Below are 27,323 nucleotides of genomic sequence, written 5' to 3'. Positions count from 1 at the left end.
CTCCAGTCTCTTGTTTGTCTTTAAATGCAGTGGGAACATAAAGGTCATGTGGTCAGTGCAAACAGGGAGCACCCTTACATGCAGACTATCACTCACTACATTGGAGTTTGGCACCTATTCTAGGTCACTTTAAATGTTGTAATTGCATTCACAGATAAAATAGTGGTTTTGGTAGTAGAGAATACATCTAACAAATTGACAGCACATTCTTACTATAACAAAAATAATATTATATGTGCAATTATGTGCCCTTTCAAAAGATTATATATAGGCCAGATGCTCCAAATGATTAAACCATGCATCAGCCAGCAGCGGAGCAGGATCCGGTGTAAGACAGAGGGGGCACCGCTCGTTAAACATTACCTGGATTTTAAGCATGATGTGGACCAGTTGGAAAAGTTATTGGTCGAAATAGCCAAATTGGATACCTGCGGTGGTAACTTCACCAATCGTCTGGAATGCCGATGGATAGACAATGATGGAACTGGGGCTCAACGTTGAGGATAAACTAAGAACTGTAGCTACTTGTACCCTGAGAGGGTGTTCATTGCATTTATGGACTTTATTTAGTCATCCTACACACACGGGTCACAATGACTCATCTATTTAGGACATTCATGTATATAATTCTATTTTAAAATACGATAAGGTGAACCTTCCATGTTCGACACATTGGTTGTGTGTGTATATATGTATATTGGTTATGGAAAGTATTGCTTCTGTGAACTAGTGTAAGCTGATGGCACAACAAGTTATTTTTGGTGTTCCCTTAAGGTAGGGAATCACACCCTTGGGTATATGCTACATGCCTATGAATTAACCAATACACACAGTGATCGCACATGTAGAAGCAGTGCATTGTTTCGCACATGAGGTTTTGCATGGGGGTGCACTGGTAGAGGAGAGCAATTCCAAGCTTATGCAGCATTGCTATGACTTTCCCTTTTCACAGTCCGTGCGCCTTTTACCTGCATGTTAAAATGCAAGATGCATAAATGAGTAACCCCTGACCATCGGGCTGGGTACTGTGTTAAGCATACCCCTCCCAAGATGGTGCCGGACTTTAAGATTCTTGTCTTTTGACAAATGCGAGTACGAATCTTTGAGCAGTGACGTACATATGAATCTTCCCGCGCATCCCGAGCACAATGTAGCAACAGTGCTGGGTGGTCCGTGTTTTGTGACATTGCTTGTTATTTTGACTCCTAGGTGAGCGCGTTCTCTGTGTATTGTCATATACACACATTACGGGCTGAACCTCATATGTGGGGATCAGAGTTTTTTTTTTATACACAATTTGGTTTTCACTTAGTAAAGCATGGATGGCCACTTCGTTTACCTGCATTACTATGTTGGACCCTCTGTGGGTTTTTTCACGCATAAATGAGCATGGATGATGGAATAGAATAGGTTCTGCACCATTCATATTTCACCACAAACATGCTTGTATGAAACCATGCTCCGAGAGGAAACAGTGTTTTGAGTCCAAAGGTCAGACCTTAAACATAGTTGCACTCGTATCATTATAAGGGGTGAATGAAGCGCAGCATTTTCACTCTTGCATGTTATGTGGATGTAGACCATGCAATCACAGGGTATAATTATGATGACTTTGATGATAGCATTGCTTGCATGCAAATTCCATATAAAACACCCAGTTTGGTACCCCTAATCTATTTGGTGGACCAATTTTGATTGTAGCTCAATACCGGGATTGATGTAGGTGTGACAAACAGGCTGTTGAGAAGCCAGCTTTCCAACCGAGGCATGCGGTGTAATTACACCATGATCACTAATGCATGAAGAGCATACACTTGATTCTAAGGGTCCCATGTTTCAATTTGCAGGACACTGGACAAACAACAATGTCCTGAAGTGACGCTTGACTTTATACCACTAGGGTCGAAACAATAACATTGTCACAGGATTATCATTCCCACTTGAGTTGACTATGATGTATTCATGTTGAATAATATACTACATTTACAAATTGAACTGGGCTTTTGAATCATTGTATGATGTACTACTATCCCATAGAGGATTGGTTGAGCTGGGTTAGTAGATCCTTCAAATGAATTTTACCAACAGGACCATTATTTATTCTCTATGTTGACCCTACTTCCAGCCTGGCTATACTGGTGGGCCTTGTTTCATATATATTGTTTTCCAAATGCGGCATGTGTTTCTCTAGACCAGGAGAAGGCTTTTGACTCTCTATTGGGACTACATGAATGTTGTGTTTGGAATAGTTGGGGTTAGGCGCAATCTGCTGTAAATGGGTGCATATTTTATGCACTACTTCTACTGCCAGGGTAAAGACCAGGCCATGCGTCTCTGATTCTTTCAAAGTGGTAAGGGGCATACGGAATGGTTGCCTCTTGTCACCATTAATATTTGAATTTACTATGTATTCCCCAACAGGCAGGCTGAGAGTTTTAGGTGCACAATGGGGAATACTGGTCTGTGATCCACTGCACATAGCATCTTTCTACACAGACGATATATAGTAAAATAGGGGGTTCACAAGCTGACCTTTTCCCCCATTGCACTGCTATTAGAAGACTTTGCCAATCTCTCTAGATTACGTGTTAACTGTTCCAAATCCAGCTTCTTTCCCCTTCGCTCGGCATATGTTCTTTCTTCACCCATACAATTAGATGTATATTGTTGTACCTCAGATGAATATGATATTTTGTACTCTTGGTTATGTATTGTAAAACTGAGCAAAGTAAAAAAGGAGGACCGTTGTTGTCTAATGGTGTAATTGATAATTATTCCGTAATGAGTTGGATGAAAGTACATTTACATTAGAAACGAGCCATCCAAACAGAAATAATAAGGAAGGGGGAGAAGGATTCTTTCACAGAAAGAAAAAGGCTATAGAAGGGCTATGTCCCAGATAAGGACTGTTTATGATTTATAGTTTATGATTTTTCCTCAATTCCCTGCATTGGATAGAAAAGTTCATTTTTTGTTTTAGTAGGGCTGCTGCAGTACATAAAGTGGTGATAGTACAGCATAATCCTTATCTCTGTGTCCTTAATAGAATAGAAACTTTCTTTTACGAAATCTAGGAAATAATGCATTCTTACTTACTAATTATTCACATTTATAAAAGAGTAGTTTGTAGTATATGCTGTAAAGGTTGTTTGGACCAAACTAAAAGCACTCGCAAAACTAGTAGGCCTGCCATTTTGTTAGACCTATTTGGTAATAGGTGGAATACTTTGTATATGTTGCCTCAGCTGTCCTAGAAAGAAAATACTATAATGAAGCAATATCAATAATATGGATTTAGAGCTGCTGTGCTGTACAGCCTTCATTAGTAGAGCTAAACTGTACACTCCAAGAAGAGTGTTGAAACAAAAGCAACAAAGGATGGACTTTGTGTTGTAGATGGTGAATGAAAAATGTATTCACAAGAAACTAATGTATAATAGATACCTTTGACTAAAGTCAAGCATTTTGTTGCACATTTAAGAAGGCCTATGCACACACACATATTTACTTTGTGAACACAATAGAAATATAAAACCAACATAAGGTTATCAAGATAGCAAAGTAAAACAAATTAACACTGAAACAAGATTAGAGACACGGCAAGGCAAGCAAACAGCAAGTGCAGTGGAGTTTAGTTCGTCGATGAGCGACGCAGCAGATATAAAGTTGGAGCTCAGGAGTAGGTCGCCTGTATTTTTGATTCTTCCCCCGCCCCCCTCGCCCCCACCCATTTCACCAGGCGGCGCAGGAGGAGGCTTGATTCACACGATCTGCACAAGGAAGGGTATCTTGGTTCAGGCAGAAGGGACACATGTATTTCTCTCATCAGTTTCACTACTAAAGGATGCTCTCCTACTGGACATCCTTCTATTGGGGTGTGTCCTGCAAATATGGCTTTTTGGAACGTATTCATTTATCTGTAAGCCATTCTCTCCAAGACCAATATAGATAAAGTCCATATCTGCCCAAAGTCGGAACCCACAGGATCCAGGTACCTTTGCAGACACCAACCTTTCCATCTCCTCCAGGCGTACCTCTGTTTGTTCCATCAGCCCAAGCCTGTAAATGGAGCTTCAGCTTCTTGCTAAAGTGCAGGAACTTTCCATTGATCCCTGTAATCCTCAGTGCCATTAGATATAGCTGTCTGTTCATAATGAGATGATGCGGGTTACCCAGAGGGTCCAGGAGAAGTTCTTGAAACAGGGGAAGAAGGATTGTTGACTCCCAAGATCAAGAAAGTTGCATCAGGGGGCGTGGCTTGGACGGCGGTAGCAATGGCCGCTTAATCCGGAGCTCCGTAGACAGGAGAGCGACTACGGCCTTATTCCTGGTGTTCCCCTACACATAAACGAGCGGAAACCAGAGCCAACGATGCACGGAGTCCTGCAATACCCTCCGGTGCCCTGATTACGGTCCTGGACCTCTGTCTGTAGTATTTGTTCGTTACTGCTTCAGCCTGCGCTCCGGCCCGAGTAGCTCGTAAAATGGCGGCGGCCGGTCCCGGAATCTCAGCCTGACGAAGCAGGCTACTCCAGCTCTTCTTACCAACGTTCGCCACCCACAAGGCACGGAAATGAGGCAGCACACCCTCCACTACCAGCGGACCCCCACTGAGGTGAGTGGACTTCACGTGTACGCCACCACAGCCTGAGACTCGGCCCGACTTGCCTGACCTCAAGATGGCGGCGCCCTCGGAGCCCCGATTTTATTTCAATCTATACTAATGGTGTAGCCACTCGATCCACAGCGCGACCATCTACCACCAAATGTTCTCTATGTGAGGCCCTACAGGGGTGAAAGAAAACCTGTGCCCGTCAAAAGCGAAGTTAAGCATTGTAAGGGGTTTTCTGCACCTCGGAGCTGCCATAAATTGTCAGAGGTGCTGATCTCCAAGCCCCTCCTGTCCCCACACTTCGAGGAGGGCTGCCCATATCTTTGTAGAGCTCTTAGGTCTCTTCATTCACACTTCCTCCTCGAGTCTGGCACTGCTAACTTCCACTTGATAGGCTGAGACCTGTAACTCCGGCTCCTTCAACGCACTTGTACCACTCACACAAAGTGATTGCTGCGACTGGTAAATCCTACCAAGCTCTCCTGCCAAGTCCTTCTGCACTTCCTGTCGTTTTGGTCGCCTCTCTTTTCTGCCACAATGTCTAACCGGGAAGATAGAAACATTATTAAAAAGGTTAAGCCGGAACCAACGATCTCAGAATCGCCTATAAAAAGCAAAGCAGACATGGCGGCCACGATGGACATGATCCTTAAGAAGTTAGCGGACCTCCACGAGATCTCCAAATCTACCAAAGCTAACACTGAATCAATGCAACTCGAATTGACAGCGATTAGGGCAGACATGAGCGCCCTGAACACGAGTCTAGGAGCGGCCGAACAACGCATTAGCGACGTGGAGGACCTATCGAGACAATCAACGAAGAAAATCCAATGACTAGAAGTTGCAACTGATGCTCTTAGACGCCACACCGCTGAATTAGAAGATCGGAACAGACGGGGGAACATTAGAATTTGTGGCGTGCCGGAGAATTCTGAGAAAGATGCGGATTCCTGCGTTGCCTTCCTGGAGTCATGGATCCCCATGGTCACCAAAATAGACTTCCCTCATGGCCTCGAATTAGGCAGGGCACACAGGATCCCCACTTTCGCTAGCAAAGTCTCCAAAGGCCACTGATCTGTAAACCACTCAGGTTTCAGCACGTTGAGATGATCCTTCAATACGCAAGGAAAAACCACTCCATAATATGGGAGGGCCAGAGAATCATCTTCACACAGGACTACTCGAAAGACAAGGTGGAAGTGCGCAAGGGTTTTCTAGACCTGCGTGACAATCTCAGATCCAAACCCATCACCTTCTCCTTCGCAGGCCCCGCCAAATTCAAGATCGTGTTGGACGGCCGTCCCAGATTCTTCGCGGATCCCAAGGTACTTGCACACCTACTCGAAGATCACTCTTCACAAGAAATGGATCAATCTACCGGACTTTCCAACAAAAGGAAAACTACCACTCCAACCTCTCATGATGCAGCCTCTGCGTTCCACTGACGTCATGCTTTGTCAGAACTGGGGTTTTGCTGTCTACAGACCCGAGATGTGCTCGGCGGTATGGACTCCTAAACTGAGGCTGTTACATTCAAGAAGTGCTGCATCCTGCCTAAGTGTTCCCATGGTCTGTGAGTTTATAATCTAAGACTTTAAGATCTGGGTTGTCTGCCACTAACACTTTACATAGCACACTCTGATCTATTGTGATGTACTCTTATCCACAAGCTGCCTCTACCGCAATCAGCCTGTCTCTATATACCCAGACTTGCAATTCGCTTACATCCTTGTTATTCTCCTTGAATTAGGGGTTCCTCAACCCTATGTTGGTTTGTTTAGTTATCATATTATGCCAATGTACTCGCACATCAGGCTCCCAACTTAGTCACTCCGACCGACCTTTATTACTGCCTTAGAGGGCTTATCGTTTGACTACTCCGGCTATTATAGCGGGGCTACAATATCCCACACTACTTCATCACTGGGAATGTTATTATGTTATTATGTTGTATTAAGATTACTCCTCTTCTACCTAGCTGGGTACTGTCGTCGTACTCCCTACGTACGTATTGGGGGGGAGGGGGGATGGGTGGGGAGGGAGGAGGGGGGATCCTTGGGTGAAATCGGGTGGGAGGGAGATTCAGAGAGTTAAGATGATCCAGAATCCAAGAGTTTCTAGCTCTTTTTTGTACTGTTTCATGCTTATGTTTGTTCTTTGCAGGCACAGCACCAACTTTGTCTCGACACACTCATCGATGTCCACATGCTGTAACCTGGCCCCTTTAGTTAAAGTTGTACTTCCAAACATTAAAATATACAGGCTACACCTTCTACATACAACAAGTCAAGGTCTACAATCAACACTCGACCCACGAGGGCAAGCACGTTGCCACGCTAACCGTACACTCCTACCACCAGTTCGCTCCTTAGCGAATAACTCCCACTATAATGGCTAGCGCCAAATCATTAGCTGACGACCTTACCGTCATTTCCCTGAATGTCAAAGGGCTTAACCATCCGGTTAAAAGACGGAAAATCTTTGACTACCTTGCTAAAACAAAAGGGGATGTCGTCTTACTCCAGGAAACTAAGTTGTCAGAAGAGGACATGCGTTTTCTGAACGTACATTGGTCATCGCACATACTAAGCTCCCCCGCGACACACAAAAAAGGAGGAGTTATCACTTTACTAGCGAAAAAAGCCAACTTGACTCTAGTCTCACACACACAAGATACTATGGGTAGACTACTGGTGACGCACCTCTTAAGGGAAGATGACCCTATCCATGTGGTGAATATCTACGGCCCCAATTCTGACGACCCCGAATTCTGGGACTCAGTCTCTCGCTCGTTAGAACACATCCCACAAGACGACCTACTAATAGTGGGGGGCGATTTCAACCTCCCTTTCGACCCAATCCTAGACAGACAATCCAAATGCATGTTTCACCCCTCCCGATCACACGAAGCCCTCCTACGCCTATGTGAGCGATATTGCCTGAAAGATTCCTGGCGCCTCCAAAATCCAGACGGCAGAGACTATACCTTCTTCTCTGCCCCACATAAATCTTATTCACGAATTGATTTCACCCTACTTTCAAGCTCCTACACACACCTAATAGAGGAAACTGAAATAGCCCCTAAATTGGTATCCGACCATGCCTGCATCCGCACCAAACTTGCTGGCTCCCGGTTAATTCTTCCTCCTAAGAGATGGAGATTTAACGAGGAAACCCTGTCCGATCCCTCTAACAAACTACTTACAGCTAACGCCATCGAGGAATATCTACTATTGAATGTCGTTCAAGACACTTCACCCAATACCTTGTGGGACGCACTGACAGCTACGATCGTGGGGTCATTATCAACATCAGAGCTAAAGCTAACAAAGCTCCAAATAAAGATCTAGAACTGCTAGAACACCAGATCAGACTCCTAGAATCCCGCCATAAATCCAACCCCCTCGATTCCAACTCTCTAGATCTTTTGACCCAAAAGAAATATGAATATAATACCATCACTAGTAAGAGAGCGGGTGTTTGGATCAACCGCTTCAACGCCCTGAAACTATGTGAGGGTAACAAAGCGGGTAAACTCCTAGCCTTGTACCTCAAACAGAGACTAACCACTATATCCTCGATAAAAGACTCCGCAAACCATACCCATACAAAACAGCCAAAAATTCTTGAGACATTCAAATTTTTTTACGAAGAACTATACAAAAACGAGGCATCATTAGACATAACAGCTTGCACTGAATATCTCGAGTCCCTACATCTTCCAAAATTATCGGAGGATGACAAATCTCAATTAGGGTCCCCCATCACGCGCGCTGAGATTACGGCGGCCATCAAAACGTTAAAAGGCAATAAGGCCCCCGGGCCGGATGGCTTTTCCGCGGCCTTTTATAAGGCCTTCAGTAACCAACTCAACCCTGCACTCCACTCCCTTTTTAACTCAACAACGATCAGTGGTAGCGTTTCCCCCTCGATGAGTGAAGCCACAATCATAGTCATCCCCAAAGAGGGTAAAGATCCTCTCCTCACCAAGAATTACCGCCCCATATCTTTGATAAATCTTGATTGCAAGATTTATGCCAAAATTTTAGTGAATAGATTAAATACTCTCCTTCCAAAACTGATTGGCCCAGCGCAGGTTGGTTTCCTAAAACATCGAATGTCGAATGACAACACTAGATTATTGTGTCACTTATTAGAAAAAGCTAAGACCTCTACCTCCCCTTTAGTAGCGATAACCTTAGACGCAGAAAAGGCCTTCGATAAGGTCTCATGGTCTTTCCTCCAACAATGTATGCACAGTTTCAACCTTGGTCAATCCTTCATTAAAATGGTGGTGGCCCTTTACTCCTCCCCATCTGCCAGAATAGCAATTAATGGTACCCTCTCCAGCTCGTTCAGACTCTACCAGGGCACCAGGCAAGGCTGCCCACTCTCGCCTGCACTTTTCCTCCTAGCCCTTGAACCCCTTTTAACTGACATAATGCGCAACGAAGAAATAGCTGGTGTCTCCTTCGGTCCCACTCGGGTAAAATTAGCAGCCTACGCTGACGACCTCTTAATCGCTACAGAAGACCCCGCTAATTCTATCTCTGGACTCATGTCCTCCGTCGGGAAATACTCCGCCCTCTCGGGATATAAATTAAATAGAGATAAATCCGAAGTCAAGCCTCTAAATGTCCACACCAACAAGGAGGTTCTAGGAGACTCCGGACTAACGTGGCAAACGGACGCTATTAAATACCTGGGACTGGAGTTTACCGACTCACTTCTAGGCACACTTAGACATAATGAATCCACCACCCTTACCAAAATTAAACGCCTACTCGATGGTTGGTCTCCCCGGTTCATCACCTGGTGGGGTCGTGTAGAGACCCTAAAAATGATGGTGTCCCCCTTAGTCAACTATCTTAGTACGATGCTACCCCTAGTCCTTTCCAAAGAATTCCACAACAAGCTGGACAAACTGATCTCCCCTTTCCTCTGGCAAGGCAAAAAAGCCAGGATTAGTCTAAAAAAGCTACGTTTGGATAAAAACCTAGGTGGCGTTAATTTGGCAGACTTTAAACTATATCAAACTGCCTTCCTAGCCAAACAAGGCTCATACTGGCTAATGCCTCAGTCTGACTACACCCCGGTGTGGTTATCTGTGGAAAAATCCCTCCTCTAAGGCCTTGATCCCGCCACTCTTCTCACCATTAAAATTAATCCAACCCTAGGTTCCTGCCCCATTTTTAAAAATACCAAAACGGCCTTGCTCCAAGTGAGCAAACATCTGCCAAACCAGTTCCGGAAGTCTAGATGGGAATCACTCTGGCAGAACAACACACTAACATACAAGGGGAAACCACTACACCTTTCCTCATGGATAACCAAAGGGATACACTTTCCGCACCAACTCTGAGGGCCTGTCACCGCTCCCTTTTAGCGCACTACAAACCAGATATCAGCTCCAACACACGGAATTCTATAACTTTCTAAACATCAAAGTGGCACTCACAAAGGCAGACCTAAGTGATCGCATCCCCTCCCTCCCCGACTTTCTCCATACACTCAACAGACTCGGCCATCAAGCTTCGAAAATCTACAAATTAATCTGCCCACAAGTTTCCACCTTGACTGACTCTCTGAGGGTGTTCTGGGATTCTTATTCGTCGACACCAACTTCTGACATAGAATGGGCCAGAACTTGGGAATCCACCACACGCCACAAAATTAGCCCTACTTTGTCCCAAACTAAGTTCTGGCTTCTCCATAAAGCCTTCTGGACGCCTAAGAGACTATTCCTGCACAACATTAGGGAAGATGACATCTGTTGGAATTGCAAGGTAGAAAGCGGGGATTTCGAACACCTAATTCTTACATGCCCATGTGTCACTTCCTATTGGGACAGAATCCTTGATTTCGTCACCAAAGTCTTACACGTCTCACTTCCGAGAGAATTCTCAACCCTCGTGTTGGGGTTTGCCAAAACCAACACACTCCATGACAACGTCAAAGCCCTTCTTGACCTTCTACTGACGGCGGCGGTTAAGATCATAATAAACAATTGGAAGGACACTGCTAAAGCCTCCTTCCCCCACTGGCTCAATTGGGTCTCACATCTCAGAGGAGCCGATAATTTAGCCCTTGCCTCCACCCCATGTCGCCCCCCCACATAGGAAACTCTGGACTTCCCTGGATGAATACTTTGATTTACACAAACCACCATGACCTCCTTTTACACTTGAGTTCTTAAAGTACGGCTGCTTACGCTCATGTATATCCTGTAGTCCTGCTTGTTGTCTTACCTTCACACCAGTGTAAAGTTGCAACAATATTGTATTCTATTCTTATATGATTTCTTGCATATCACTTATGTATATTGTAATTTTATGTAACCATTTTACCCCTTTCTGATTTCCTTGAGTTCGCCTCCTTCTTGTTTTTTTGTTTTTTTACATGTAATATTACTTTGCACTTAAGATTGTTTTACATGCTGATCATCTCTTAAACTCCCAATAAAAACTTGTGAACATAAAAAAGAAAGTTGCATCAGGACTGGATACTAGACTTGTGACCTCCACATTGGGGTGATGATGACCAACTTCACCTTCTGTCTTCTCGCTTGACGAATGGGTGAAACGCATATCCCATCTCCTGACTCCAATACTGGAGTAAGGCGTCTGTCGCTTCTGCTTGCGGATTGGACCTTCAGCTGAAAAACCTATCCACCTGATGTCCAGTTTTGATGCAAACAGATCTACTGTGAACAGATATTTTCTATTTCCTTAAAGATCTTTGGGTGTAGCTTACATGGAATCATATATTTGAGTGTTGGTGGTGCTAGTCCGCCACCCTGTTGGCACTTCCCAGGTGATGTTCTGCGCTCACAGACATAGTGGCAGACATTTTTGCCAGTTTTGACAGGTCTTCGATCGTGTTCCCCCAAGGTAGTTGATGTAGCGCTTTGTTGAAAGATTGTCAATCTTCAACAGGATGCAACACTGCACCTTCTCCTTGTTGCTGTGTAACTGATGCTCTTGCGCAGACCCCTTTCCTCCAATGGACAAATTGCCACATTTGACACCTCAGCCACTTTTGCTGATGTCTGATTCTATGACAATAACCAGATTGGAACCAAATATTGCCCTCTCATTTCATGCTTCCAAATGTGTGAGCCCCATCTCATTTCTTTCTTGTATCCTCTATCAACTGGACCAGTTCTGAGTATATCAGGCCTTACCTGTAGATTATATGCTTTCTTGTTGTAGAGCTCTGTAATGGGGCCGCTCTGAAATATTACCTGAATCGACAATAAAGTATACCCACCACATAGGCAATCTATCTCAGGGAGGTCTTTAACACAAGTGTTTGGCAACATTCCTGCCTTATCTTTGCCATCTTCCTTGATAGAAGGTGTAGCATGGTGTCTTTGGAGACTCTTCTGAATCCCAGGAACGTTTGTCTTCTTCATGGGTGTGAGAAGTGATTACATCTTTTACATTTATGAGCAGCCTAGACCATTCTAGTAGGTTGACTGTCATCTGATGATGTTTCTTTAAACATTGCCCAAATAAAAGGATATTGTCTAGAAATACTTTCAAACGTATCCCATGGTATCAAAGATTCTCCATGACCGGGCGTAGGACCGTGGTCCAACTCCATTGAGCGGGTGAGATTCCGAAAGGAAGTCATGAACTTGCAAGGTTGGCCTTCTAACATAAACTGTAGGAGCCTGCGGTGAGGATGGAAGATTGAAATTGTGAGCTATGTGTCGTTCATGTCCAGACGCACCATCCATTCATGAAGTCTTAGGAAGTCCCTTACAAAGCCATTTGGATGGATGGAGAGATTGCACCTTTTTCCAACAAGTCTGTTACCTCTTATTTGATGTGGTGGATCTCTTGATGTGAAAAGGATGGGGGCGTGGACTTTGCCTTTGTCAAGGGATACATGGAACTCCATTTGAAAACCTTGGACCAATACAGAATCCACTCACCTATTGTTATCTTTCTCCACTTGCAGATGAACTGTGCTAACTGCTTTCAAACAGTTAGGAAGAAGGGAGAACACTTGCCAGATTTAGCTCTTTGTAGATTTCTGCACAATCCTCCTCTGGCTCCCCACTGGCATTGGAGCCCCTCGAGCATCGACTGGTCCTGACATTGCATGCATCGATAGCCGCCTCATGCTGAGGCTTGGGGGGAAAATTAGCCGGCCAAGCGCCCGCTAACACAACCAGCCCTGTGGATAAACCGTTGGGGCAATGATTCTTCTTTTAGTGGCTTGTGTCTTGCCTCAGGAAGTAAATGTCGCCACAAACTTCCCCAGTTTGAAAACGTTTTTCCGAATAGTCCCCCTTGTTCGATTGGTCCTACCCTTGGTCAAATCGCCTAGCTTAGGGTCGACTTTCATCAGAGGGGACCTAAGACTGTCCGGAGATGGTGCATGGTTAGTGTTACCATAGAAATTCATTGCCTGTTCGGCCCATCTGGACGAAACCTTAGGGGATATAAGGGATCCTTATTTCTTGGTCTCTTCAGCCATGTCTGAAATCTTGATGATGGTCCTGATGATATCCAGCAGTTGATCTTAGAGAGTCCGCCTTGAGTGGTTAATGTCTTTCTTTGGGTCCCATACATATTTCCCACAGAAAAGTGGCCTTCTTGGCATCTATTTCTGGGGTTATGGCCACTTTGGCATCTAGGGCATTCAGCTCAGAGGTGGGCTTGGACCCCATTCTCTAAAGGTTTTCTGAGTTTATCCGCTGAATACACTGCTAAATTTTAACCCATGACCATCAGGAAGAGCAGAAATGTAGGTGGTCATCCAGATCGAGCAAATCGAACGTGTCAATTGGGAGTGGATGTGGTCAAAGTTATGGCATCCGCAGAAGGGCGGTGGGTCACTATCTAAATCTCCATGGGGAGTCTAAACCATCCAGAGGTTCTGGTGTGTCAGGGGTGTCTACAGGAGGAAAATCTTCCTCCAAACCTTTGCCGTAAGGGGGCAAGTTTTAGAGCATCTTGGCTATTCTCCCCCCTCCTCATCTCTTGGGTATGCATGTGGTCTCTATCGCTGAGATTGTTTATCTCAGTGCACTATGATAATATAGTACTGAACCACCATGGGGCGTTGGTACCGCATTATTGAGTTGCTTGTAACATACAGACCCTATTAGCAGGGCGTTTTGCTCCATGTGCTGCGGGGAGGCCAACGCACCACGGGCCGTCGCCCTGCTCTGTTTTTGAATGTGGCCCTTGAGCACAGTCTGCAGAGTTGAAGTGAGTGTATCTCTAAATAAGCTATGGTGCACTCTGGCGACCGGATGCCTGTACCGCAGTTCTGTTACTAAAAGCAATTAAAAACAATTTTTGCACAGTGTAAGGCGCAACTGAATGCCGTCCCACAGTACCCTTTTGCAAAGAAAAGGTTAGTTTTCACAGGCGACTACATCAATGACCATCTTATATCTAAAAAAACAATAAGCACATCAAGCGCAACCAGGAAACACTTTACTGATGGAGTAGCGAAGAAAGCAGGGGGCATAAGAGCTATGGAAGGAATGTGTACCACAAGAAGGACTGTGATTGGCGAATGTTGTTGTTCTTCATTTCCCTATGGTTGATGGGAAAGGTAGGGCTTTGAATATTATACTAAGGCTGTTGTAGTAAATAAGGTGGAGAAAGTGCAGCATCATCCTCGCCTCGGGGTCGGACATAGAATTACACAATGCCTGGCGGATATGTGTAATCTCGGAGTCTTCCACGTAATTTGTTTACATGCCAAGGGTAGCTTTTAATGAGTCAGAGAATATGATAGGAACTCGACACTTGACTAACATATAGTCTGCCAAGGTTGAGCTTTCACAACGTGCCTTTGTATAGCACGGATGTCAAATGTAGATCCAGTAAGGCCAGCACTGAGCTAGATTTTCAGGCTACCTCCTTACTATTTAGATACGTTTTATTTTTATTCACTGTTCCTTCATGTGTTTTATGCGGATAGACTGAAAATATGACTTGGTTCTGGCCTACCCATGGCGCTTGCTTTTTGATTAAACTTGAGCACTCTTGCAAACTGAATTAACTATTAAAGAAAAACATAGAAAACTGGGCTCTTGGAGAAAATGCTCCCACTGAGAACCCACCGGTATCTATATTTTAGATAGTCACTGACTAATATTGATTGCAAAGCTGTAGTTTGACTAGCTAAAATAATTCTTACTCTTGGAGCCTCAAAAATCAGATTGCTACATACATAGAGGTAGAGTTGCTCGCAGGACTTCTACTGAACTTCACCATGTGGTGTCCCCCCACAACAGGTTCCGCACCAAGCAGGACCCCTCCAGTCCTACCTGAAATCCGGCCACTGGCTCCCACTGTTGCAAATAATAGACTTCAATTTGCTGAATAACAAGCCCGAGTACCTCAAAACACTGCCTGCTTTTTGGCACTATTCTCCAGTACATTTCCTTGATCCGCTGACTAAAGGATTAGAAACATGGTGTAAGGACATTGTACACCTGTGGAGTTCACATTTGGAGTAAAATTAAACATTCACATTCCAAACAAACTATATTCGATTGAAGCAAAATAATTAAAACTGAGTTTGAGAACGCTCAAGCTGCAGATCAGATTGTGGGTGACACACCCTTGCCTTTCATAAGGGGCCTGGCCCACCAGGCCATTTCCAAGTGCAGAAAGCACACCATCGCACAGGCCCTTTGTGCCCTTGCACTGTTCTCCAGCTGACTGCCTACACTGACACCTTGAAGACAAACACCAACCTCTTTTAAAATCTGGAATGCTTGTTCATACAACAAGATTTCAAGTCTACCTCTATAGAATTCTTATAACCCACCGAGGATCTCCGGATCCAGACAGGCACTAAAAGTGCCAACAAGGGAGTGTACATTTTGTGTTATAAAGATCACAAATAGGTGAGATAACAAGACTTCCCTTAAACCGTTGTTAATCATTTACACAACTTTTCGCCTTGAGTAGGTTATTTAACAATCTTTCTCTTCCTGCCTTAATGTGCTGGCGCGCATCACCCTCAAAGTGTCTGCTGGTACTGGTTTAGGATTAGTTAAACTTGCTGTGTTAGCTCATGGTATGGTCTCTGCGCCTATTGTACTTTCACTCATTTTTTACCCGAAATACGAGAAAATGAATGCTTACTTGGGTCAAAGTACAATAAGCACGGAGTATACTCCACGCCTCTTAGATTCTCTCGACTTTGCCTTCGTATCTTCATATTCGTCCCCATTCTGGGTGCGTTACACTGGTACCTTCGGATGCCAGGCTCTGTCTTCTTCATTATCATATAAATGTGCATGCTTTTATTAGTTCTGTTGGCATCATTTCAGTCAGTTCAGACTTTGATTTCCTGTCAGAATCTGGGTACAAATGGCCATATGAAACCGCTGCCCATGTTTACCGGCGTTGACCTCCTGCCCGCTAAACGTAGAATTTCGATCAAATGGAATTTGGCTTTCACCCTTGCATGTCTGTTTGGATGAAGGCTGGATATTGATGGGCTACCACTTCCTGTAGAGTTCTTGACTCCCGAGGTAGTTTCCCAGCGTCCATTAATTCTCAGGAGTTGCGGGAGGGCGTACTATATCTTCAACGACTACAGGCTCTGAAGACGGACCAGCCTAAATTCTGATTTTACATATTTTTCACGCTGAACATTTCTGGATGGGAGGATGTCCTATAATCTGATTAATCTGTCTCCCGAGAAACTCCCTCATTGCTGATGTATGGACCGTTCATAGCCCCTCCCACTGCTCTACCTACCCCACAGTGCCACCGCGCTGTTTTGCTTCACTCTAGCTCTGGTGGAGGATGGAGAGGTGGGTGGTGAGTTGTTTATAAACTGTTTCATTTGTGATTGTTGGATAACGTCCTGCAACTAGTGCGTGGTTTTAATAGTTTGTGCTTGTATTCAACATATTTTAAGCAAGAGTTGTACTTTGAATGTGGGGAAACACTTTTTAAAAAGGAAAAACACGTAGGGGTTTGCTGTCAAACCACCATACACTGGAACGCGGCGCCCTGCTTTAAATGTTCGCCAAATCACTACAAATGCACTAATAATAATTGGTGTGTGTTTGTGTATTCTTGGAATTGCGAACAGGTTCACGAAAGGAGCATGATGGCAAGCGAACGGGCACGTGTACCACCAACGTGAAACTCCAAGGCCAGAGATTGGCCGTTTCGCTACATGTTTTAGCAGTTTTGGGCGCATGTCAGTTTTCACCTTTACTGCACCTCTCACAATCTTTTAAATCCCAGTTTTTCTGTCCCTGCTGCAAACAGGCGTAGCTGTTGTTGGCAGCCCTATTGTTTCCAATACATATGAATGGAGTGGGCTTAGTGTCTGTCACTTTCTTCTGATTAGGTGGCTTTGTTGCGTCTCGGTTGTCTGTCTTGGTTATCTACACTTGGTTCAGTGTTTTTCCCTCCCTATTCCTGTCCTGCAAGAATCTTTCTCACCCAGAAGCTTGCCGATCGGAGTGTTCTGATTTGAGAAATTGTATCCCTCCACTGCATGTTTATTTTATTTATTTGTACTTACTCTCGGGGAAGTGCATGTGTTTCCTTGCTCTCTTACATTTTGTCTTTCCTTTCCTCTAGTGCTCTGTTTTCGCTTCCCCCACTGCCGATGCTTTCTGCCCTATTCCCCCTCCTAAGATATATTTCTCTATATAGATGTATATCATTACTTTTTTTCGGGGACCTCAGAAGCTGTAGACTGCAGCCCAGTCGCTCACTTTCTTCTTCTCCCCATGTGCCTAAATGGTCTTTAATAGAAATTCCTATTTCAAGATTGCCGGCCCTCGTGCACGTGTCTTGATACGTGTAATTGACACCAAGCATTCGCAAAGCCAATATCTCGGTCTTGTGTGGATGAAAACTGTTGGCTTTGCTAATGCTTGTTTTTAAAATATTGATTCCTTTTTGTGTAAACGTATGTACATATCTATGTGCGACAGGGCACAAGTCCTGAAAAAAAAAAAAGGAAGTGGGGGACGCTGACGTCACAACAGGGGCTCCGATCTTCCCCCCCCCCCCGCCCCCAGAGAGGCCAAAAAGTGAATGTGTGGCTTCATTTGCTTCAGTTATCGAGCTCCCGGTAAAATGAGTGGGGGGGGGGGACGCTGTCCACCCGCGTGGTACCCCGACTTGAGCCCTGATGTGCGAACTCGTAAGGCACCAGCCTCCATTCCCTTTGCCTGGAAGAATTCCAGCTCTAGTGCAGCTCCTGCCCCAGGGCCCGGCTAGCATAGAGGAGAGGAGCAGTGGTGCAAGAGGAAAGTGGCAGAGGTACGGGAACGCCATATACGGAGTAACCACAGCCAAACTTCAGAAACGCCTTCAACGCATACAGAACGCCTCCGCACGACTCATCCTCGACATCCCTCGCCACAGCCACATATCCGCCCACCTGCGAAACCTGCACTGGCTCCACGTCAGAAAGAGGATCACGTTCAGTCTGCTCACCCACGCTCACAAATCGCTCCACAACATGGGCCCCAAATACCTCAACAACCGCCCAACCGCCTCTCGTTCTACACCCCCACCCGCCAGCTCCGCTCCACCAGCCTCGCCCTCGCCACCGTCCCCCCCCCCCCCCCAGCACCTTGAGACCCTCATGGGTGAGTAGCGCGCTCTACAAATGTACTGATTGATTGATTGATTGGTTGAATGCAATGCACCCTAGACAGGCCTGTTGTCCTGGGAGTAAGTGTTATTAGGCCTGTCCATGTAAACACCTCGGTTACTTCCCTTACTTATTATTGCCCTTTAAGTAAGACCAATTTCTGTACACTCCAAGAAACCAACACTTCTTTTATGAAATGCAGGTATTAGCATCTTTAGCGCCCTCTCTGTCCTGACTGGGTCATGACTGAACCGGAAAAAATGTGTCCAGGCAAGAGAATATGACTACACTGATGCAAACAGTCATGCGGGAGCGACACCTGTTCTGTGCCCCCTTTTTAATGGTTCAAATTTGTATTATTGCGTTTACAGAGTAAGAATAATACAAACCGTATGCCTGTGATTATGGGCGTCACCCCGAGGGGTCCTCCATGCATTGAGAAGCTTTTGAGAAATAGCTATGAATGTGAATAAAACAATTTCCCAACAGTCCCCTCCACCCTTCCCTCTGCCCCCGCACTCAATCTTAACAATGTACACCTAATATTCCCTACCCTTGGTAACCCCTAGTCCATGCTGATGTGCCAGAGTTGGCTGCGTATTTGTCATCTGGTTGGGCCGTCACGCGCAGCACCTTGAGATATTTGGGGCATGTCCATTCGCAAAATTCTGCGGAGAGCAATGTTATATACGGGGCCCGCAACTTCCAGTATGCCTCTAGTTTATGGGTTGTTGACAGTTATCTTTGGCATACCCAGGATGCGCTATAGCTAATCAAGCAAGCTGTGTGTGTAGCCACCTTGTCTGTGCCCCAGTGGGAGCATATTGCGTGGAACACCATGCCAAGTACCAGACTGACGGGCCGATCTAGTCTGGATTTCGGAGGAAAGAGGATCAGAAAGTCCCAAAATATTAGACTGGTTAGCGCAGGAGTTCAAGCCAAGTTGGTCTTTCTGTCTGACAGGACTATTTCCCAGTATTGCGTATGTTTCAGAAAATTTTACATTAGATGCAGGAATGGTCCAGGTGCACCGCAACCTCTCTAGCAATCCTCGCTGCAAGTGGGATTGCCCTGTGGAGCCTCACTGGGTTGAGATAGCAGTAATGTGCTATCTTGCTGGCGATTTCCACGCTTGCTGTGTTACAAGCCGCATGGCGCTGCCTGCAGTAAATGTGCCCCCGCCCCCCACATTTTTTGTGTGTCAGTGGTCATCCTAGCTCTTGTTCCCACATTTTCCGGCCTGGGAACTTTTCCTCAGTGTGGTGTTGGAGCAGGAGGGCATATAATTTGGTACGATACTCTTATCTCCATCCTTAACCCCTTCGACGCTCATGACGAGCTGGGCTCGTCATGCAGTAGCCTCCTGCTACGCTCATGACGAGCCCAGCTCGTCATGTAAAGTGCATCTGCTGCTTTTCCAGCACAGGGGAAAAATCCCCATAGCGTTCAAGGTGTTAAGGAGGAGCAATTTCTAAAAGGGTGATGCCCTTTGTGCTCTCCTGCTTACGTCGGGGTGGGATAATGCAGGCGCTACTTTTCAGGAACCCTGTAGTCATTTTTCAATTGCTCAACAGGGATGGGTCCTTCTGCATCAAATAAGTGTCCAATGGACCTGTAGCTGGCTTGTTGCCACTCTGAAAAAGGCTGTGGGATGTAGGCCTGGAGCAAAGTCCGGGTTTCCCACTATGGGTGTAAGCGGTAAGGGGAAGGAAGTCAGTCCATTCCAAATGGCCGCTGTATCCCAGATTGCCAGTGTGCCTCTAGATACCGGGGAGAAGTGTGGGCCTCAGGTTCTGCTTCCAGGGCATTTTCCAGAGGTACTCACCCGCTACAGCGCAATCAATAGGCACCAGTGTTTTTCGGTTTCCGGGTGGCTCTACTCTACCAAGAAGTGGAGCTGGGAAGCTTGCGAGTAATGCCAGAGGCTAGGGACTCCTAAATCGTCCTCTGCCACGGGGCTGTCCGTCTAATTGCAGTACAGGCGAGGGTGTTTGCCCTCCCATCCACCTGCTTTGATTTGAGCATGCCCGCAGGCTGGTTCAGCAGAAGGGCCTTGAATAAGAATAGAGCCTGGGGAAGAGTCGTCATGTTCAATGCTGCTATTCTTCCTGACCAGGAGAGGCGGTAGCGCCTCCATTGGGTGAGATCAGTCTTGAGCTGGCGTAATAAATTACAGTAGTTGTAAAGAACAGTGTTGTGGATTGTAGTAGCCATCTGTACTTCGAGGTACGTTATTGAGGAAGGAGACAATGTTAGAGGGTATTGTGCAGATTAACAGACCAGGACTTCAAGCTATTAGTGGCAGTACCAAGAGCAAGGAGATAACTATTGTACTGAAAAATACCACGGCCACTATACAGCTAAAGACTCACAATAAACATTTAAGGGCCAAGCAAACATGAATATATGATATTGGAACCCTTATTTATTTTGATGACAATTGATATAACTGTAAATACATCCCTTAAAGTGCATATTTCTAGGGTTTAAAGACAATCAATCTCACTGTTATCTTAAAATCGTCATACAAAATCAGTCCTACCTTCACACAATCAACCTACGTGTAAGTACTTAAAGACAAAAGCGTTTGTTCCCTGAACAACCACTAACCTTTACAAAACATACAACATAAATATTACTTAAAATGATCTATAAACAAATCATTGAGACAAATTCGTCATTTTTTTAAAAAGATAGTGGCTTATATTGTTGATTCTCACGCCCTGAAATGCATTCTATGTAATATTTATGTTGTATGTTTTGTATGGGGTTGTGGTTATTCAGGGATCAAACACTTTTGTCTTTATGTATTCACATGTGGGTTGATTGTGTGAAGGTATGACTGATTTTGTATGAAGACTTTAAGATAACAGTGAGATTGTCTTTAAACCATAGAAATATTCAGTGTAAGGGATGTAATTACAGTTATATCAACTGTCATAAAAATAAATGAGGGTCTAATTTTATATATTCAGGTTTGCTTGGCGCTTAATTGTTTTTGTGAGCCTTTATTTATATAGTTGCTGGGCGAGATTTTCAGTACAAAAGAGAATTGGGCAGCAAGTTGTTCCTGCAAGCCAGGTGCGAACGACCTCTGAAGGTTAATGCGGAAACCGGACACTCTCCCGAATCGCTCCAATTCGTCTAGGAATGTCTGCAGTGAGCGCAATGGGTCGTCCATGAGCGCAATGGGTCGTCCATGACCAGAACATCATCCGCCTAAAGGCTGGTGGTGTGTACGTTCCCTCCGAACTGCACCTCTGGGATCCAGGGATTTTTTTCGTATTCTTTGTGCCATGGGCTCCATCTATAGGGTAAATGAGGGGGCGGCAGTGGGCCGCCCTGGCATATCCTACTGCATATAGGGAAGGCAGCAGAGAGTAGAGCCATTGCCCTGTAACATTACTCTTGGATAGCTGTGGTAGATGAGCGCCCAATTTCTGAACCTGTCTCTGAAATCGAAGTGGGCTAGGGTGGACTCTAGTTAGAGCCAATGCACTCTGTCAAATGCTATCTCAGTATATATAGCCTGTGCACTTTGTCTTATCCACTTGGTGTAGGATCCTTTTTGTATTGTTCCCTCACTGTCGGTGAGGGATAACCTCTGACTGCTCTCAATCCACCAGGCCTGGCATGAGAGGGCCGCCAGGATGCTGATGTAAAGTTTGGCAACTATATTCATGAGTGCGATAGGGCAGGGAGAGAGACTGCTGCGCTTGTCCTTCCGAGATTTGATAATCACAGAGATAGAGACCTCCAGCATGGTGCGGGGTAGGGTCTGTGTGTCCGCGAATAAATTGAAGAGTGATAAGAAACGGTGCTATGGCCTGGCAGAAGATTTTATAATGTACACACAAAAGGGGGTGTATAGAGTATACAGCAGAAATGAACACAAAACAGGCAAATCGCTCTGTTTGAGAAAACTGCCCTCACTCACACACCGAAGTGTGTGACATGCTTCATCATCGGGCCTGCTTACAATATGCCCTGGTGTAGCCACACTCAGGGCGGAGCATAAGGGAAGGGGAAAAAATAATAAATTCCACACTACAAAACGTACAACCAAATAAGTTCAACACACACAACACATAACATAAAATGTGGTAAAAGCCGTGCAGACACCAAGTGACTGGAACTGATAGTGCGACAAAAGTGCAGATCAAGGGAAGATTTTATAAAACAGGGCAGTGAAACCGTCTTGGCCAGGGGACTTGGAATAGTTCAGGCAGGCTAAAGTGGAGATTACCTCTGCTATTCGAATGGGAGCCTCCAGCGACGACTCCTGTTGCAAGTTCAGGAGGGAGGCCCGAAGACACTCGTGTGTATCGGCAATCTGGAGTTCCTGGGCTTCATAAACGGAGGTATAGTAATCTCTGAAAGTGATGATACACCCTCCTCGTTAGTGGTTTCGGTGCCCCCGGGGTCAAAATTGCACCCACCATCTGTCTGACGCTTATCTCGGAGCTTATGAGCAAGCAGCCTTCTGCACTTGTCTCCCTCCTCCCTCCCCTTTGTAGAAGGTATGCTTAAGGCTAAGCAGCACGTATTCTGCTCTGTCTAGGTCTACACAACTGGGATTGAGTTGTCTCAGGCTTCTGCCAGACCCTTGGGGCTTCTGTGACTATAAGCTCCCCTCTTACCACTGCCTTCAATGTTTCCCACAGAGTGGTAATGGTGGTGCGCAGAGCGTCATTAATCTAAAAATTTGAATATGACATCTGTACGTTTCTGGGCCGTGTTCTGCCAGTGTAGTAGGCTATCTTGCATTCTCCAAGGGGTGGCCCACAGTTGGGGTGCATTGACCTGCAGAGTGAGAGTAAGGGGGGCATGATCTGACTGAGCTCCATGCTTGATCCCTGAGCTCTGTAGACAATGTTGGTATTCCCAGGAAGTAATCGATCCTGGGATAAGTTTTGTGTGGCAGGAGAGTAGTAAGTGTAGTCCCAAGTACGGGAGCTGGGCCAATCTTCTCAAGTCCCTCAACCTCACCTCTTGCAACCGCCTCTCTCATCCCTCTGAGAGAGCACCTATCTGCCCATAGCATTTTCCAGATGTATCCTACTTGTTGTTTAACACCTGGTAAGGTCTTCTCCAAATGTGACTGATTGGTCGGCGGAATTTAATGTCTCTAGTATTGCTTGTTTCAGGAATTGCTCCTGTTTGTCATTTTGTGAAAGACAGAAGCGATAGTTAAGGAGAGTCTCCCTACTTGTATGCGTTATGCCAGAAGCCTCCCCTGGATTTCTGCAATGTTGTCTCCTATGGATCCCTTAATTAGTAGGATTGGAGAAGTATTGGCTCAGGTAGTGGGATGATTTCATCCTATGCCATCTCTGGGCATACGGTGCATCTCCTGGAGGAGGTCGATGTCCCCCCCCCCCCTTTCTGCTCTAGGTACGATAGCGCCGCTCTCGCGCTATATAAAACACAAAAAATAAATAAAAATAAATAAGAGTTGTTTAGCCCTCTAACATTGAGGGAAGAATGTTCGAGGTTGAGAGTGAGTGTAGGCTAGTGTCTGCTGCCAGGCAAAGGTTGCGGGAGGTGACTGGGGCATGGGTGGTCTTGTGTTGTCATGAGTGTGGGATGGCGCGGCCTGAGTGTATGGGTGGGATTCCTTTTCTGAGTATTACCCCTTTCTGCCCCCCCTCCCAATAACAACGTAAACCTGAAAAAACGAAGTTGCACAGTAAATCTCAGCCTTCTGGGTGGTCTCGTAGATGATCCTGAGACAGGGGTCATGGTGCTCTGCATCTGATGTCCTGGGGTTGGGACTCAGGCCCTCACTCCTACTGTGGGTGGCTCCAGGAGCATGCTCCAACAGTGCAACTTGGGTGTCATTGGCAGTGTTCAGCTGGGTCCCCCTCTAGCTAGTATTGGGACGTTCTGTTTCTCCCGCCGTACTATCAAGCACCACTTGTCTCTCCATGGCCATAGTTTTGCCGTCTGTGGCGGAGGCTCACGGGCGACCTCCTAACTCTGCACTAGTAGCGTGAGTGCCTTTCCTGAATCCGATGAGCCTGCGGGGAAGTCTCCCCGTCAGCTTCCTCCGGGATATTTAAGAGTTGGCAGGCGTCCTGTAGGGTTTTGAGCTCCTATAAGGCATCGTCCCAGCAGAAGATTAGGTGAAATGGGTGACCGATCCAAAGGTTCTGCTTTTCTGTAATGTCTGGGCTGAGAGGTCGTGGTACAGTGCTATTTTGTGGCTGATGAGCAGCACTGGATGTGCGGCCCTCTGGTTGAGCAGGATGCTTTCTTTGAGTTGGAAGTTGTGGATACATGAGGCTGTCTGTGGGATGGCCCCCTGCGGCATTAGGGTGCCCAGCTCTATGTACTCTGTCCAACTGTATACTAGCCCCCCTCCACCCATACTCCCCTGGTGTGTCCTGGATATGACAAGAATGCCTGTACATAATCCTTTGCCTCTGAAGCCTCAGACCCCTTTCGCACTCCTTGGATGTTATTCCTGCTGGAGCGAATCTGCAGGTCTTCTTCGTTGGCCTGTAGCGGCGCCTGTTGCTTCTGTAGGCGCAAGACTTTTTATCGCAGATTTTCAGCCTCTTCGCCCCGTGCTGTCTCACCGTTTTAAGTGTGGACACCCTATCACACATCTCGGCTAGGCTATGCTTGAAATGTTAGAGGTCTTTCAAGTGTTTGCAATTAACTGATTGGATGCCCTCATGTAGAAAAGTGAAGAGGACCTCCACGAATGTCCTAGTTAGCAGGGCCTCCTTGTCTCTGCCCTCCTCGTCTCTGCCCTCTGGTGCTGTCTGTGGCAGCTGGGATTGGAGTCCATCTCTGGTCAGGACCCCCGAGGCGCATGCGAGCATGTCCTTAATGAGCGTTTTTTTTAGGTCGAGCCTTGGCAGAGTCATTGTCCACTGTAAACTGTGGCTGTTCATTGGTCAAAAGGCTTAGTAGTCCTGCCTTGTCTCATTTTGTAAACCCTCTCCCCCTCCAGCCCCCCCCCCCCCATTGCGAAACCCGCTGTTACTGTGTTGTTGCTCAGTAGGTTTTAATTACAACCTCTGAGCACTATTTTCTCAAATAGCTTTGTCAGAACACAGTCTCTCCTAATGCTTTTGCACGCATTTGCAATGCAATAGGTCTCACATTGGTGAGAGTTTACGTTATTGGAATTGCAAATGACAATTCCTTTTATTTAGCTGTTTTAAAAACAACACCTAAATAAAAGGAATAGCTCAAACTCTCATAAATGTGAGACCTATTGCACTGCAAATGCTTTTCTTTCCTTGCGCTATTGCCTTAGTGCACCTGCAGTGTCGGGGCCCAGCACAACGTGTCTCGGTACACCCAGAGAGTGGCCGCCACAGCTCAGGCTAGTGGAGGGGTCAACTCATCCCACATCCCTGCACAGCTAGATTTTCCTTGTGTGTGCGGAACACTATGCGGGACAGGCAGGTGCGTGGGCTGCCAGTCAGTGCACCAGAGGCCACCTCCATGAATTTAAGGTGGGTTGCTCCTTCCCTGATACCTCTGCAGTCCTGCTTGCCGTGCAGCCAGTGAATTTCAGTTGGAGAGGCAGCGACTCACCTCAAGTCTAAGTGGGCTGCCCACAGCTTTCAGTACTACTCATGGGCGGACCTCTGTGCGATTAAGTAGGTTCTATCTTCTCTGGATGGCCGCTCTGCCGCTGCCACTCTATGGCGGGGTGCCACCCCCGATGCTCCTGTATTGAGGGTGCAGTCCCTTTTACTGCACAGATGGCCAAAATGAATTAGTGAGTCACAGCGGGCCGCCTCCCTATTGTCCTTCTGCCGATGCACCCGGGCAGACCACCCGCTCGAGACAAGGACACATTCCACACTGGGCGCCTGGCCAGCCCCAGTGGCTACCCTCCTCCCCCCACCCTTGCATGCGATGGGGAACTATAGAGTAGTCCTCTATCTGCTCTTGGCGGGCTCTGAACTTTCAGCCACCGGTGCCATCTTTGAGTCGTTTGGAGGATGCTGTCGCATGATCACTCAGAAGGGAGCAAAGCTGCGAGCCCCCATAACTGCGGTCTTTGTCGCGGTGGGGTAGCTGCAGAGGAGTGGGGGGGACCCATGCGGGAATAAGGCGGCCTCGGTTTCAAGGGTTAGTGTGGCAGTTTGGGTTTGCAGCAGGCCTTTGGAGGAGCCGGACCCAGCGTCCTCCACAACCATCATCTTGCCTCCGACCTCCTCCTTTTTAGGTCTCGCGCCTAGCGTTGCAGTGCGCAGCATTGCTCTTGTATGGGCTTTAGAAAGCTAACCACACGCTTGTGCGTGTGGTTTTGCTTTCGCCTGCTGTTATTGGCTTTTGCATGATTTTTTAAATAAATACAACAAAGGCGTATGTCCCGCCTTTGCTCCTCCCATTCCCACTGGTGGCTAGCACGCGCAGCAGCGCGCATTCGCCTCGCTGCTGCGCTCCCTCCCCCCGCTCCTCTGTGGTGCGCGCGCACCACTGGTTGTGAGAGGCCCTCACCGTCTGATTGTTGCGAAGATACATATTTGTTCACCCTACACAAGGTACCGGGAAAGGACACAGTTTGGGAATCACTTGTTTATAACTGGGAGACAGGAAAAGTGTAGTCTGCATTGATTGACCCATGCATAGTGCCAATTTATTTATCCCGGTAATGGAAAGGGCTAACATATCTTCTGTATTGTCTTGGAGAGGCTTAGGGTTACAGACAAAGTGCTTTCTTTTGTATTTAGTTTACAGCATGGTGTGAGTGATTGCTTAGATTTACATTTATCTGGCGCGAAGGAGGACCAGGCATTCAAGAGTAAAGTGCCCAGCAGTGGGAACGGACCGTTAACCCCAAGCTTGGTTTGCGTGCGGTCCATTCATTGGAGCCTGCCTGTCGAAAGCACCACGTACCAAAAATAGACAGGGGTTGGGGCATGGTATCGATTGTTGTCCCGCTCCGCACTGAGCTTGGTCTCATCAGGTGCGGGTAATCTAGTCTGACTTCGCGCATGCAATGCGGGTCATAAGAATTGTCATAATTCACTGTTGAGGCATTCCGTATCGAACAACGGCACACTCCGTTACTCTGAGGGTTCCAATAGAACCGTGCCCGAATTGGGCTGCACATATGGTGTCCAGTACC

The 27,323-nt window shown here is 46.3% G+C and overlaps 1 protein-coding gene across 1 annotated transcript in view; it reads left to right on the top strand.

Moving 5' to 3' along the window:
- BCL2L13 (BCL2 like 13) overlaps positions 1-27,323 on the top strand; it is a 423,025-nt gene that overhangs the window by 22,980 nt on the left and 372,722 nt on the right. The window lies entirely within an intron of this gene.

The sequence above is a fragment of the Lissotriton helveticus genome, chromosome 1_1, assembly GCF_964261635.1.
Source record: "Lissotriton helveticus chromosome 1_1, aLisHel1.1, whole genome shotgun sequence".
Taxonomy (NCBI): domain Eukaryota; kingdom Metazoa; phylum Chordata; class Amphibia; order Caudata; family Salamandridae; genus Lissotriton; species Lissotriton helveticus.
The sequence above is the reverse complement of the archived record's forward strand: the minus strand, read 5'-3'. Positions and strand labels throughout refer to the sequence as shown.